General features: G+C 48.8%; 1 pseudogene; it reads right to left on the reverse strand.

Moving 5' to 3' along the window:
• Nucleotides 1-10195: 10195 nt before the first annotated feature.
• On the reverse strand, nucleotides 10196-10752 carry LOC114196967 (translationally-controlled tumor protein-like; annotated as a pseudogene).
• Nucleotides 10753-12464: the final 1712 nt, after the last annotated feature.

A 12464-nucleotide genomic window follows, 5' to 3' on the forward strand; every position in this document is an offset into this window, starting at 1 on the left:
AGTGCATAGGTTGCATGCCTATGAAGCAGGAGTGTGCCAAGGTCATCCATGGCCTCTCTTCCTGCTGTCAAAGCCAATGGCGAGTTCAAAGTCCCCGTCTTACTGGACTTCTCAGTGGCATCTGACACAACTGATCACCCTGTTTTTGCCACCCTTGGCTCTCTTGGTTTCTGGGACACCAAGCTCTCCTGATTTATCTCTGATCTCACCAGTCAGTCAGTTCTCTGTGCCTTCTGCCGGCTCCTCTTCCCCCCATCCTCTAGAGTCTGGAGGTTGGAGGGCCTTGGGGCTCCGGCCTTTGACTACCTCTCTGTACATTCACCCCCTCAAGGACCTCATCTAGTTTCAGGTCTTTAAACGCTCTATCTGCAAGGACACCTGCTGCCCAGAACTTTCCTCTGGGTACCAGACAGACAGATCCAGCTGCCTCCTGGACAGTTCCCTCTGGAGGTCTGATAGGCCTTTCAAACTTAGCATGTCCAAATTGAAGTCCTCCTGAGCTGCCCCCCAGTCTCCTCCGCATCCCTTAATGGCATCTCTATCCTTCCAATTGCTTGGGTGAAAACCTTCATGTCATCCTAATGCCTCACTTTCCTCTCATGCCCCAACATGCAGTCTCAGCACAACTCCCATCCCACCTAGAGTGAGATCTCCACTCCTCGCCGTGTGTGGCCCACAAGGCCCTACATGATCGAGTCCTCCTCTACCTCCCCCGTTCCATCTCCTGCCGGCTCCACCCCATCCCCTCATGCTGCTCCAGTCTTCCCCCACCCAGCTTGCTTGTTCCTTGATCATGCCAAGCACACTCCCACCTCAGGGCCTTTGCACCTGCAGTCCTTGCTGCCTAGTGTATCTGTCCCCATTTATTCAGGAGGCTTGCTCCCTCACTTCATTCAGTGCTGCTCAAATGTCACTTGGTCAGGGAGGCCTTCCCTGACCACCTGTCTAAAATAGCATCTTCTGGGGCGCCTGGGTGGCTCAGTGGGTTAAGTGTCTGCCTTCGGCTTGGGTCATGATGTCGGGGTCCTGAGATCGAGCCCCGCATTGGGCTCCCTGCTCAGCAGGGACTCTGCTTGTTTCTCTCTGTCTGCCCCTCCCCCTGCTCGTGCTCTCTCTCTCTCTCTCTCTCAAATGAATAAATAAGATCTTTAAAAAAATAAAAGAGCATCTTCTGGTGCCCCCGTATCCTCATTTTTATCCCTTTGCTCCTTGTCAATCTCTCCAACTAGAACGTAAGCTCCCTGAGTTTAGGGGCTGGGTTTTTCACCACCATCACCCTCAGCACCTAGTGGGACGTGGCACATATATGGAGTCCATGAATGAATCAATCTGATCCTGCTGCTCTCCTAGCTTAAAATCCTACAGTGCTCCATTAACTCTCCTTGCCTTTGCCGATACCGTTCCCTCTGCTCGGAAGGCCCTTCCTCCTCCTCATCTGCCTGGAAAACTCTTACTCATCCTTCAAGACCCAACCCAACCGTCACCACCTTTGTGAAACTCCCATGTCCTGAGGCAGAGTTAGCCAGATGGTCCTCAGGGACCCCACGGCCCACACCTCAGTTAATGCCTGCCTCTCGTGCAATTTGTCTTTCTTCTCCAGGAAACTGTGAGCTTCCCGAGGGCAGGCTCTGTGTCTTTTCAGCCCCGTATCCCCAGGGCCTCATCCAGTGCCTGCACAGCCTTATGTATTTTGGTAAAGGTTTGCTGCCTGAGTGAATAAATGAAGGAAAAGAGGGAAGAGGAAAGAAGTAGAAAGGGGGGAAAGAGGAAACCATTTCTTTCCCTGTAGGTGTCCTCAGGGTGCCTGGAATCCCCTCACTAGGGAAGTTCCCCTGTTTTCCAGACTGACCTCAATACCTTGCCCCTTACCCAAACTTTCTAGAAACAGATGCTAACCTCTCAGCCACAATGACTTTAATTTCCAAACTCCAGAATGAGGACCCACTATATGACAAGTTTGAGCATGTGTTGTAGAGACAACAAGCTTGAATTTTAAAAATCTTCTCTGTTAAAAAAAAAGAAACAACAGGCCCAAAATGGAGTCATTTGTGCTCAGCCCCACATCAGCAAACTAAGACTTAATACCTAACCTACCTGCAGTCTCAGCCTCTCCCAGCAATGTCAGCCTGAACCAGTCAGTCTGGAATCGCCTGGTCAGTGCTAGTGAGGTAAGCCCCTCCTGTCCCCTATAGGAAGGTGACCTTGCCTAAAACAATCCACTCTTCAGGGCACCTGGGTGGCTCAGTTGGTTGAGCATCGTCCAACTCTTTTTTTTTTTTTTAAGATTTTTATTTATTTATCTGACAGAGAGAGAGAGGTGGGGGGAGCACAAGCAGGGGGAGTGGCAGGCAGAGGGAGAGGGAGAAGCAGGCTCCCTGGGAGTCTGCTCCCCGAGCAGGGAGCCCGATGCGGGGCTCGATCCCAGGACCCGGGGGTCATGACCTGAGCTGAAGGCAGACGCTTAACGACTGAGCCACCCAGGCGCCCCAAAAGCGTCGTCCAACTCTTGATTTCAGCTCAGGTCATGATCTCAGGGCTGTGAGATCGAGCCCCACATCAAGCTCTGTGCTTACTGGGGAGTCGGCTTCTCTCCCTCTCCCCACGCATGCCCATGCTCTCTCTCTTTCTCTCTCTCTCAAATAATAAATCTTTAAAAAAATCCACTCCTTACTAGAAATGTCTTTTACCTGCCCCCTTCTGTCTATAAAAGCCCTTCATTCTATGTAGCTCTTCAGAGCTCCTTTCTACTTGCTGGGTGGGATGCTGCTCAATCCATGAATTGTTGAATAAAGCCAATTAGATCTTCAAATTTACTCAACTGAATTTTTTGGCTTTTATTTATTTTTATTTAAATTCAATTAATTAACGTATAGTGTATAATTAGTTTCAGAGGTACATCAGTCTTATGTCACACCCAGTGCTCATTACATCACGTGCCCTCCCGAATATCCATTCCCCAGTGACCCCATCCCCGCACCCCCCCCAGCAACCCTCAGTTTGTTTCCTCTGATTAAGAGTCTCTTATGGGGGGCGCCTTGGTGGCTCAGTCGGTTAAGCGTCTGCCTCCGGCTCAGGTCATGGTCTCAGGGTCCTGGGACTGAGCCCCACGTCGGGCTCCCTGCTCAGCGGGGAGTCTGCTTCTCCCTCTCCCTCTGCCTGCCACTCCCCCTGCTTGTGCTCTCTCTCCCTCTCTGTCAAATAAATAAATAAAACCTTTTTTTTTTTTTAATGAAGCCGAACCTGGAAGTAAGACCTTGATGAGTCACAAGGGGGCAGCAAAGCGTTCCTGCTCAGAGGGAGGCTAGGAAGCCTTCCCTCACCAGCCTGTAAGGAAAATCAGTCTGAAGCCATATAGCAATAAAGGACCAGCCACTGAATTCACAAACCACCGGCCATCTCCCGCTCCAGCATCAATATTCAAAAGGTAAATCGTTTAAATCGCAGCGCCACCACTTTGTGTATAAGCCATTGGGCCAGTCGCAATGTATACGCCCCTCCGCTTCCTCATCTGGAAACAAGGGATACCGGCTTCCCAATCTCACACCTTCCTCATATGGTCGGATAATTAAGGCAGTAGGTAAAATGCTCAGCACATAGTAAGGATTCATATGTGAAATATTATTACTACTGTATAAAGAACGAAGGGAACTGTTATTGAATACCTATTATGTCCCAGGTGCTTTGAGGCCTTAGAGCAAAAGTGAGGAATGATGAGAAGTTAAATGAGAGGTTGAAAGACAGATGGGGAGTTAAATGACACGGCCAAGGTCAATTAGCCCGCAATGATAATAGCAGTTAATGCGCAGCAAGCTTTAACTCCGCACCGGGCACTCGCTGTTCTAAGCACTTTGCAGGAATTACCTCACTTCTTACAGCAATCCTATGCAGTGGGTATACTGTTACTATACCCATTTGACAGAAAGGGCAACCGAGGCACAGCACGTAACTGACCTACAGTCACACCAGGGAGTCTGAGTGCGGAGCTGGGGTTACAGGTGAGGCAGCCTAGCTGCCGTCTGGCACGGATGAGATGCAACCCGAGGTCAAGGCCAAGCTCCTTCGACCATCCTCTGCTGTTTCTAGGCTAGTTTGCCTCAAAGTCAACTCAAGATCCTGATGTAAAACACAACACACCATCCCTGCCCCGAGCGCACGACACCCCCTCCCAGCCGCTGCCATTTATCCCGCCCCTTCGGAACCGCACTACCTGGGGTGTCTGTCTATACGGGCTACCTCCACTTCTTCCCCACTCGCCTCTGCCTCCACCCGCGCCAGCCTGGCTCCTGACACGGCCACTCGGCTGAAACAGCCATCGGTGAGGTCACAAAGGGTCTCCGTTGTCACCCAGTCCAAAGGTCACTTTTCAGCCCCTTTCTGGAGATTGCGAATTTTCCGACTTTGACATGGCTGATATCCTGGGCTTCTGCGGCCCACCCTCCCTTGGCTTTCCTCCCCCTTCTCTGGCTGTTCCTTCGTCTCCTTCGCAGGCTCAACCTGCTTTCCCTGGCCATTAAGGAGGTGCGCCTCAAGCCTCATTCCTGAGCGCCTTTTCTTCTGGTCCTTCTGGTCTCTGTACTCTTCCCTCTTGGCTCCTCTCCCCGCGGTGCCCAGCGTCCACACCATCTGCACACCACTGCCTCCCAAATGTCTATGTCTGACCCAGACATGCCTCTGAACTCCAGACGACGTATCTAGCTGCTTCTCGAACATCTCGGCCTGAATGTTTCAAAGGCCTCGCCAACTCAACATGATCCGCTCACCTCCAGACCTCTGGCCCTCTTGTCTTCCAGTGGGTTCCATAGTTGTTCTCTCTTCTTCCACCCCCTCTATTTAACCCACCACCAAGTCCTGTGGCTATGGATCTTCTTCGGCTCTCCATCTCCACTCTCACCAGCGCACCCATCTTTCTGACTGTTATCCTGGATGGTCGTCTAACTGGTTTCCCTGCTTCTACTCACCCCTGTCGAAAATGCTTCGATGGCTTCCCTTCCTTTAAAATAAAAGTCACAATCCTTGGCCTGGCCTCTGAGGTCCTGTGGGGTCTGGCTCTGCTTCCTCTCCAGCCTCCTCATCCCCAAGGTCCCCCTTGAGCTCATGACTCTAGTGTCACTGGCATGCTTTCAGTTCCTTGTGGATGCCCAGCTACCTTCTTCTACCACAGGGCCTTTGCACATACTGCCCCCCCCCATTTTTGAAACAAGTCTTCCCTCCACTCTGCCTAGTTAACACCTATTCATCCTTTTGATCTTATGATCATTGCCTCAGAAAAGGCCTGAGAATTCCTCTGATTATGGGTTCTCACCTAATTCTCCTTCCCGGACCTGATTATGGTTGCAATTTTACATGTCTGTATGTGATTTTTAATTTTTAAAAAAAATTTTTAAAAGGTTTATTTATTTATTTGAGAAAGAGAGTGAGCAGGGGGAGGGGTAGAGGGAGAGAGAGAATCCTTGAGCAGTCTCAATTGAGCAGGGGGCCCAACACGGGGCTTGATCCCAGGACCCTGAGACTGAGTCAGACTCTTAACCAACTGAACCACCCAGGCACTTCTGTATGTGATTTTTTTTTTTTAATTTTAAGTAGGCTCCTTGCCCAACATGGGGCTTGAACTCACAATCCTGAGATTAATTGTCACATGTTCTACCGACTGAGCCAGCCAGGTGCCCCTGTAATGTGATTCTTTTTTTTTTTTAAAGATTTGATTTATTCATTTGGGAGAGAGACAGAGCAAGAGCATGAGCAGGGGAGAGGGGCAGAGGGAGAGGGAGAAGCAGGCTCCCCGCTGAGCAGGGAGCCCCATGTGGGGCTCCATCCCAGGACCCTGGGATCATGACCTGAGCCGAAGGCAGACGCTTAACCGACTGAGCCACCCAGGTGCCCCTGTATGTGATTCTTAATTATTGACCTCTACTAGACTGTGAACTCCATGAGGGCTTGATGCTGGCGGTCCTTCCCTCAGCTGTGTCCCCAGTGCTGAGTACAGAGCTGCTTCTTGATGAATATTTAGGGAACGAAGGAATGAAAATGCATGTTTTCATTTTTTCTGAACCTCTACCATTGCACCTACCACCTAGGACCCAGCGAGAACCATTCTGGCTTCTTTGAGCTGTTTCTAACAGGAAGGAGTCTGCAGAAGGCAATTAATGGTTTCGAATCAAAATGTTTTACTTTGGAAATGAGTTCTAGCTTCCAGAAAAGCTGCAAGATTGACGCACAGAACCCCCGTATAGCTCCCGTTTCAAAAGGCTCTGTTTCTTGGGCGCCGCCAGTCCTTTCTGAGCGCGTCAGGTTGCCCTTCCTCTCAGCCACTGTGGCCCTCGAGCCACCAAGATAACACACTAGGTGGGTGGGACAGCAGACTGTCCCGCGTGATCTGAAAGGCAGCATGAGGCAGACTCAAGGGCAGCCCAAGGTCAGGGCCACAGATCCAAGGGCACAACTTAGCTCGCCGCCAGCCTGGTTGCTGTCTCTCTTGATGCACAGACGCACCCCCTTGGGGTTGGACCGATACACACGGCCCGGCACGGAGTGAGAGAGAGTCACCCCACAGAGAGACCCAGGGCTCAGGGAGGTGTTCTGTGTCTGTCTGTCTTCTGAGGCCCTGGTAGCTAGCCAGCTGGAATGGGTCCCCCCCCCGCCCCAGGCCTGGGACAGAGAAGGGGCCGCCCTTCTCCCCAGCCCCCTGTGGGAATTAATGCGTGTTTTGGAAACATTTTTTTTTTTTTAGTATGATTCCTACAGAGAAATGCATTTTCCATCACGACTCAGTATACACACACTCATACACACAGGCACACGCCATTATCATACAAGTTTCAAAATAATGCCCTTACTACGTCTGATGTACTCTGATGTTTTCCCTTAAAAAGAAAATGCTTGATTTCAAAAGCCACTAATGGGTCGAAACTTAGTATGAAACACACTGAATTAGAGGACTCTCAGGTTGTAGGTAAGAGAAGAGCACAAGAGCTGGTTAAAAAAAAACAAAACAAAAAAACCCCACGTCTTTGTCTGTGGTGCTAGAGAGATCAGAGAAGTGGTCACCTTTGGGGGGAATTGACTGGGAAGTGTCAGGAGGGAGGCTTCTGGGGTGCCGGAAATGTACTCCATCATGAATTAGGTACATGTACACGGGTGTATATAAAAGTATGTAAAAATTTATTTATTTCAAGATTGTATTTATTTGAGAGAGAATCAGCGAGAGCATGAGTGGGGGGAGGGGCAGAGGGAGAGGGAGAAGCAGGCTCCCCCACTGAGCAGGTAGCCCCATGTGGGGCTCCATCCCAGGACCCTGGGATCATGACCTGAGCCGAAGGCAGACGCTTAACGACTGAGCCACCCAGGTGCCCCCCAAATATGTCAAAATTTATTGATCTATGCTCTTAAGATGTATGTACTTTATTATAATGTGTCTTAGAATTCAAGAGCAGAAATGTATGTGGGCCTCAGGATGGGGTTAGAGCCAGGACAGAGATCTAGTGTGAGCACTGAGAGTATAGAACTGTGGGTCCAGGCAGATTTGAAGCTTTGCTTTGTTATTTAATAGCTGGGTGGCTTTGGGCAAGCAACTTAACCTTTCTGAACCTCACTCTTCTCGTCTTCACAATGGAGATAATACATGTTAAGATGAGGCAATCAGCTAACGGATAGAAAGGAGTTGCCCGGACCTTACGCATTAGCCGTATTCAGTACATGGGTATTGCGTAGACTCTAAGTATTTTCATCTTCTATTTCTCTGTGTGTATCTGCTTCCATATTCCCTCTACAGACTGGCTTTTTCTGCTTTTCTGGTCCACAGAGTGCAAAATAGCACTTTTCAGCTCCCAGTTCACACCTGAAGATTATGTTTCTCGATTCTAGATCCAAAATCTTGAGAGAAAAAGCCCGACTAATTCACCTTGAGTCACCCTCGTTCAATCAGCCATGGGCAGGAGGGCAAGCACTGCAATCTTAACATGGTTTCCTGGGGGCTGTTATGGGCTGAACCGTGTCCCTCCAAAAAAAGATATGTTGAAATCCTAACCCCCGGTACATCAGAATGTGACCTCATTTGGAGGGAGGGTCTTTGGAGAGAGGGTCTTTACAGAGGTATTCAAGTTGAGATGAAGTCAAGAAGGTGGGCCCCAATCCAATATGGCTGGCGTCCTCATGGAAAGGGAGAATTTGAACACAGAGACATGGCCAGAGCAAAGATGGTGTGAGACACACAGGGAGGATGGCAAGGATGGCATGGGAACCTGGAGGGGCGGGGCAATGCCTCTATAAGCCAAGGAACAGCAAAGATCCCCGGCAAACCACCAGAAGCTAGGAAGAGACAAGGAAGGATTCCTGTGCCGGTGGCAGAGTTGAGTGTGGCCCTGATGACTCCTGATTTTGAACTCGGAGTCCCCAGAACTGTAAGACAATACATTTCTGGAGTTTTCGTCACCTAGTTTGTGGTACTTTGCTATACAGCAGCCCTAGGGAACCGATGCAGGGCCCATCCTGCTGATGGGTCAGAGTGGTTCCCGGAGCAGGAAAGGGATAGCTCCAGTAAAGGCAGACACCACCGAGGGACTGTTGTGTATTGGCTTGATGTGATTTCAAACCCACTTGTTTATGACTTAAGTGAAGTTGTTTTAATCTACTTTTTATGGCAAAGCGCCCCCCCCCAAAAAAAAAGTTGTTTTTGGAGGTAAAGTTGTTCTAAGAATGAAGTAAGTTGTGTTAGGATGTTGTCCTCTCCTGTCTTCTCACCGATGAGAACTCAGTAGCTCAGGGGGCGCCTGGGCAGCTCAGTCGGTTGAGCGTCGGACTGTTGATGTCGGCTCAGGTCATGATCTCAGGGTTGTGAGATCAAGCCCTACATGCGGCTCCACGCTGAGCACGAAGTCTGCTTAAGATACCCCCTCTCCCTCTGCTCCTCCCCACCTCACACATGTGTGCACACTCACTCTCTCTCTCTCTCAAATAAATAAATAAATCTTTAAAAAAAAAAGAACTCAGTAGCTCAGCTGCTGAGGGGCCCCACTGGGGGCTCATCAATAAAAACATAGGAAGAAGCAACTACGGCAAAGGGACATTTAGACTATAAATTCTGAGAGCTTGTGAGGACTCTCCGGGAGTGTTCTGTCTGCACAAGGCCACACCTTGCTGATCCAAATAGCTCTCTGAAGACTTTGGGAGCAATTAGCTCCTGCCCCGGGAAAGGTGACTCTTTTTACTGGCAATGCCAGAAGCTGAGCAGCGGGCCGGCAAAGCAAATCCTCTTGCCCTGGTCACCACGGGTGCCCTGGGGCCCTAGCAATGTGCTTATGAAAGCCCCCCCAGCTCCCCTGGGCCAATGGTTTTATGTAGCTTTCTTGTCCCAAATTGCTATTCCGGAATAAACCCATTGTTGCTGGTAAAATAATGGACAGTTTTATTTTGAAAGTTAACAAGCTAAAATGAAAGTAAGAGAAAGTGCCTGATCTGTCCTTGATGCTAAACTAAGCTCAGATTTGGGTTGGTCCAAGCTTCAGTGACTAGCCTCAAAGCCACCTACAAAGAGAACAATTATGTAGGGGCCACAAGAACGTACCTCTAGGACCTCTGGTCCCCAAGGAGGTAATCAACATGGGGGAAGGGCAAAAACCAAGAAATCATTGAAACCAGGGGGGATAGTGTGAAGGAGTTGTTTCGTTTCGTGGTGAAGAGGAGTAGAGCCTGCTTCTCCCTCTCCCTCTGCCCCTGCTCCTACTGTCTCTCTCTCTCTCTCTCTCAAATAAATAAATAAAATCTTTTTAAAAATCTTTAAAAAACAAACAAAAACCCCAGTAGGTTAATTAACAAGGGAATGGGGAGAGGCTGGGGGAGAGTCGTGGAACTCTTATCATCAAGGTGGAAATTTTTAATTACTTTTTTTTTTTAACTGTGTGTGTGTGTTTAAGTAAGCTCTACACCCAGTGTGGGGCTTGAACTCATGACCTCGAGATCAAGACTTGGCATGCTCTAGGAACTGAGCCCGTCAGGTGGCCCTAAGGTGAACATTTTTTTTTTTTTGAGTTTAAATGCATTTTATTTTTAGACAACCTACATGACATGTTTTTTTCTTAAAAACAATGCCTCTGCTCCATATAAATCAGGGTCAAAACAAATGAAGAGCTCAAGATGCCATTAGTCCCATCTGTCTAAGTCCTGGTGTCGTGTGGATGAAGAGGAGCAGCCCGTTACGGCGACAGGTGACACATCCAAAGTCACGGCCGAATTCGTTAACATTTCTCCATTTCTAAACCATCCTTAAAGAAAATCATATATGGGGTCACACCATCCTCACGGTAGTCCAGCAGAGCAACCATGCCATCTGGATTCATGTTTTCACCAATAAAGAACTGGTTTAGCAAGGATGTGCTTAATTTGTTCTGCAGCCCCTGTCATAAAAGGCTTTACTCTTTCTGGCCTCTGTTCTTCAAGTTTGCCTTTGATTGATTTCATGTAATCTTTGATGTACTTCTTGTAGGCTTCTTTTGTGAAGCTGGTTTCCTGCAAGTGATGGTTCATGACAATATCAACACCAGTGATTACTGCGCTTTCCGTACCTTCGCCCTCTGGGCCTTCAGCGGAGGCATTTCCACCAGTGAGCGAGTCATCAATGTTACCCTCTGTCCTACTGACCATCTTCCCCTCCACCTCCGGGCACAGCCCGTCCGCGATCTCCCGGATCTTGTAGATGTCGGAGAACATCTCATCATGGCTAATGAGGTCCCGGTAGATGATCATGACGACGGCTGGAGAGAGACGACCGCGGCACTACCTTAGCAGAAGCCGGGAGCTCTGAGCGAGCGCGGTGCAGCCGGAGCGGCACTCGGGGAGAGGGGGGAGCGGGTGGAAAAGCTAAGGTGAACATTTTTAAATGGCTAATAAGAAATACGGTGAGTAAGGCAAATATTGATGGGGAGAAACCAAGAGGAAGCAGAAAGGAGAGAGTCACTGGCCTCTCCCCCACAGGGTGGAAGTCTTTAGATGGTTATTAAGAAATGGGATGAATAAAATGGACATGGATAGGGTTTGATCTGTTGAAAAGCAAAATTCAAGGGCGCCTGGGTGGCTCAGTCGTTAAGCGTCTGCCTTCGGCTCAGGTCATGATCCCAGGGTCCTGGGATCGAGCCCCGCATCGGGCTCGCTGCTCCGCGGGAAGCCTGCTTCTCCCTCTCCCACTCCCCCTGCTTGTGTTCCCTCTCTCGCTGTGTCTCTCTCTGTCAAATAAATTTAAAAAAAAATCTTAAAAAAAAAAAAGAAAAGCAAAATTCAACTGAGTAAATTTGAAGATCTAGCTGGTTTTATTCAGCGATTCATGAATCGGGCAGCACCTCATCTAGCAAGTAGAGGGACACTCCCAGAAGAACAAAATGGAAGAAGGGTTTTTGTAGGTAAGGGCAAGAAAGTTATAAGCGAAAGAAAAGCCAGGATTATTTCAGGTGGGATCACCTTCCCTTGGAAGACGGGCAAGGGTCTTATGCAGATCACCTCATCTTCCTTTGCCCAATGGAGAAGGCCCCCGTGATAGATTACCTCACTGATGTTTATCAGAAAATTCCTGATTGACACGTTGACTTACATTTTAGGAGGAGGTTGAGACTGCAATTAGGTTAGGTATGAAGCCCTGGTTTGGTGACTTGGCTTGACCCAAGCAATGCCATTTTGGGCCTGTGGTTTTCTTCTTAACAAAACGAAGGTTTTAATTGGTATTACCAAAGGCTGTGTCGAACAAAGGGACTCCTTATTGGTTCCCCCAACATTAAAGTGACCCAAGTCAGTGTACTCTATTTACCCCTGTTTGGTGTTAAAATTAATTAATTAATTAGTTAATTAATTAATTTATTTATGGTGTAAAAAAATTGGAGGGGGCAGGGGAAGGAGGAGAGAGAGAATCTTTCTTTTTAAAAGATTTTATTTATTTGAGAGAGAGAGTGAGCATGAGCGGGGTGGGGGGTGGTGGTGAGGGCAGAGAGAAAGGGAGAAGCAGACTCCCTGCAGAGCAGGGAGCCTGAGGCTGGGCTCGTGAGATCATGACCTGAGCTGAAGGCAGACACTTAACCGACTGAGCCCCCCAGGCGCCACTGGTGTTAAATTTTTAAAAAGCTGGAAGGTAGAGATTACTATGAGAAAGTTGACCAGCAATCACTGGGGGTGATGGTTAGGCAGGTTAATCAAGGTAAAGACTGACAAAAGGTCCAGGGTCCCTTGGCTTGGCCCCTCGATGGTGATGCAAACCCGTTGAACAAAAGTGAGTAAAATGGTCAGGGGATGGAGAAGAGAAGTTTCCAGGACTCATCAATACAGGAGCCTCACACACTGTGGTACCAAAACACTGGTGAAGCCCTGATTCGGGCTACAATTAGATCAAAAGAATTTTAAAATGGTTGATAGGATTGTGAAGGTTGGAACGTGTAAACAGGCATTGTGTAAAGAAGTTGGGCCCCCTGAATGTTTTATGGGTAAAGGGG

This window comes from Eumetopias jubatus, unplaced genomic scaffold (genome assembly GCF_037043125.1).
Source record: "Eumetopias jubatus isolate StellerSeaLion01/CBP00866 unplaced genomic scaffold, mEumJub1_p1.0 scaffold_11, whole genome shotgun sequence".
In the NCBI taxonomy this organism is placed as follows: domain Eukaryota; kingdom Metazoa; phylum Chordata; class Mammalia; order Carnivora; family Otariidae; genus Eumetopias; species Eumetopias jubatus.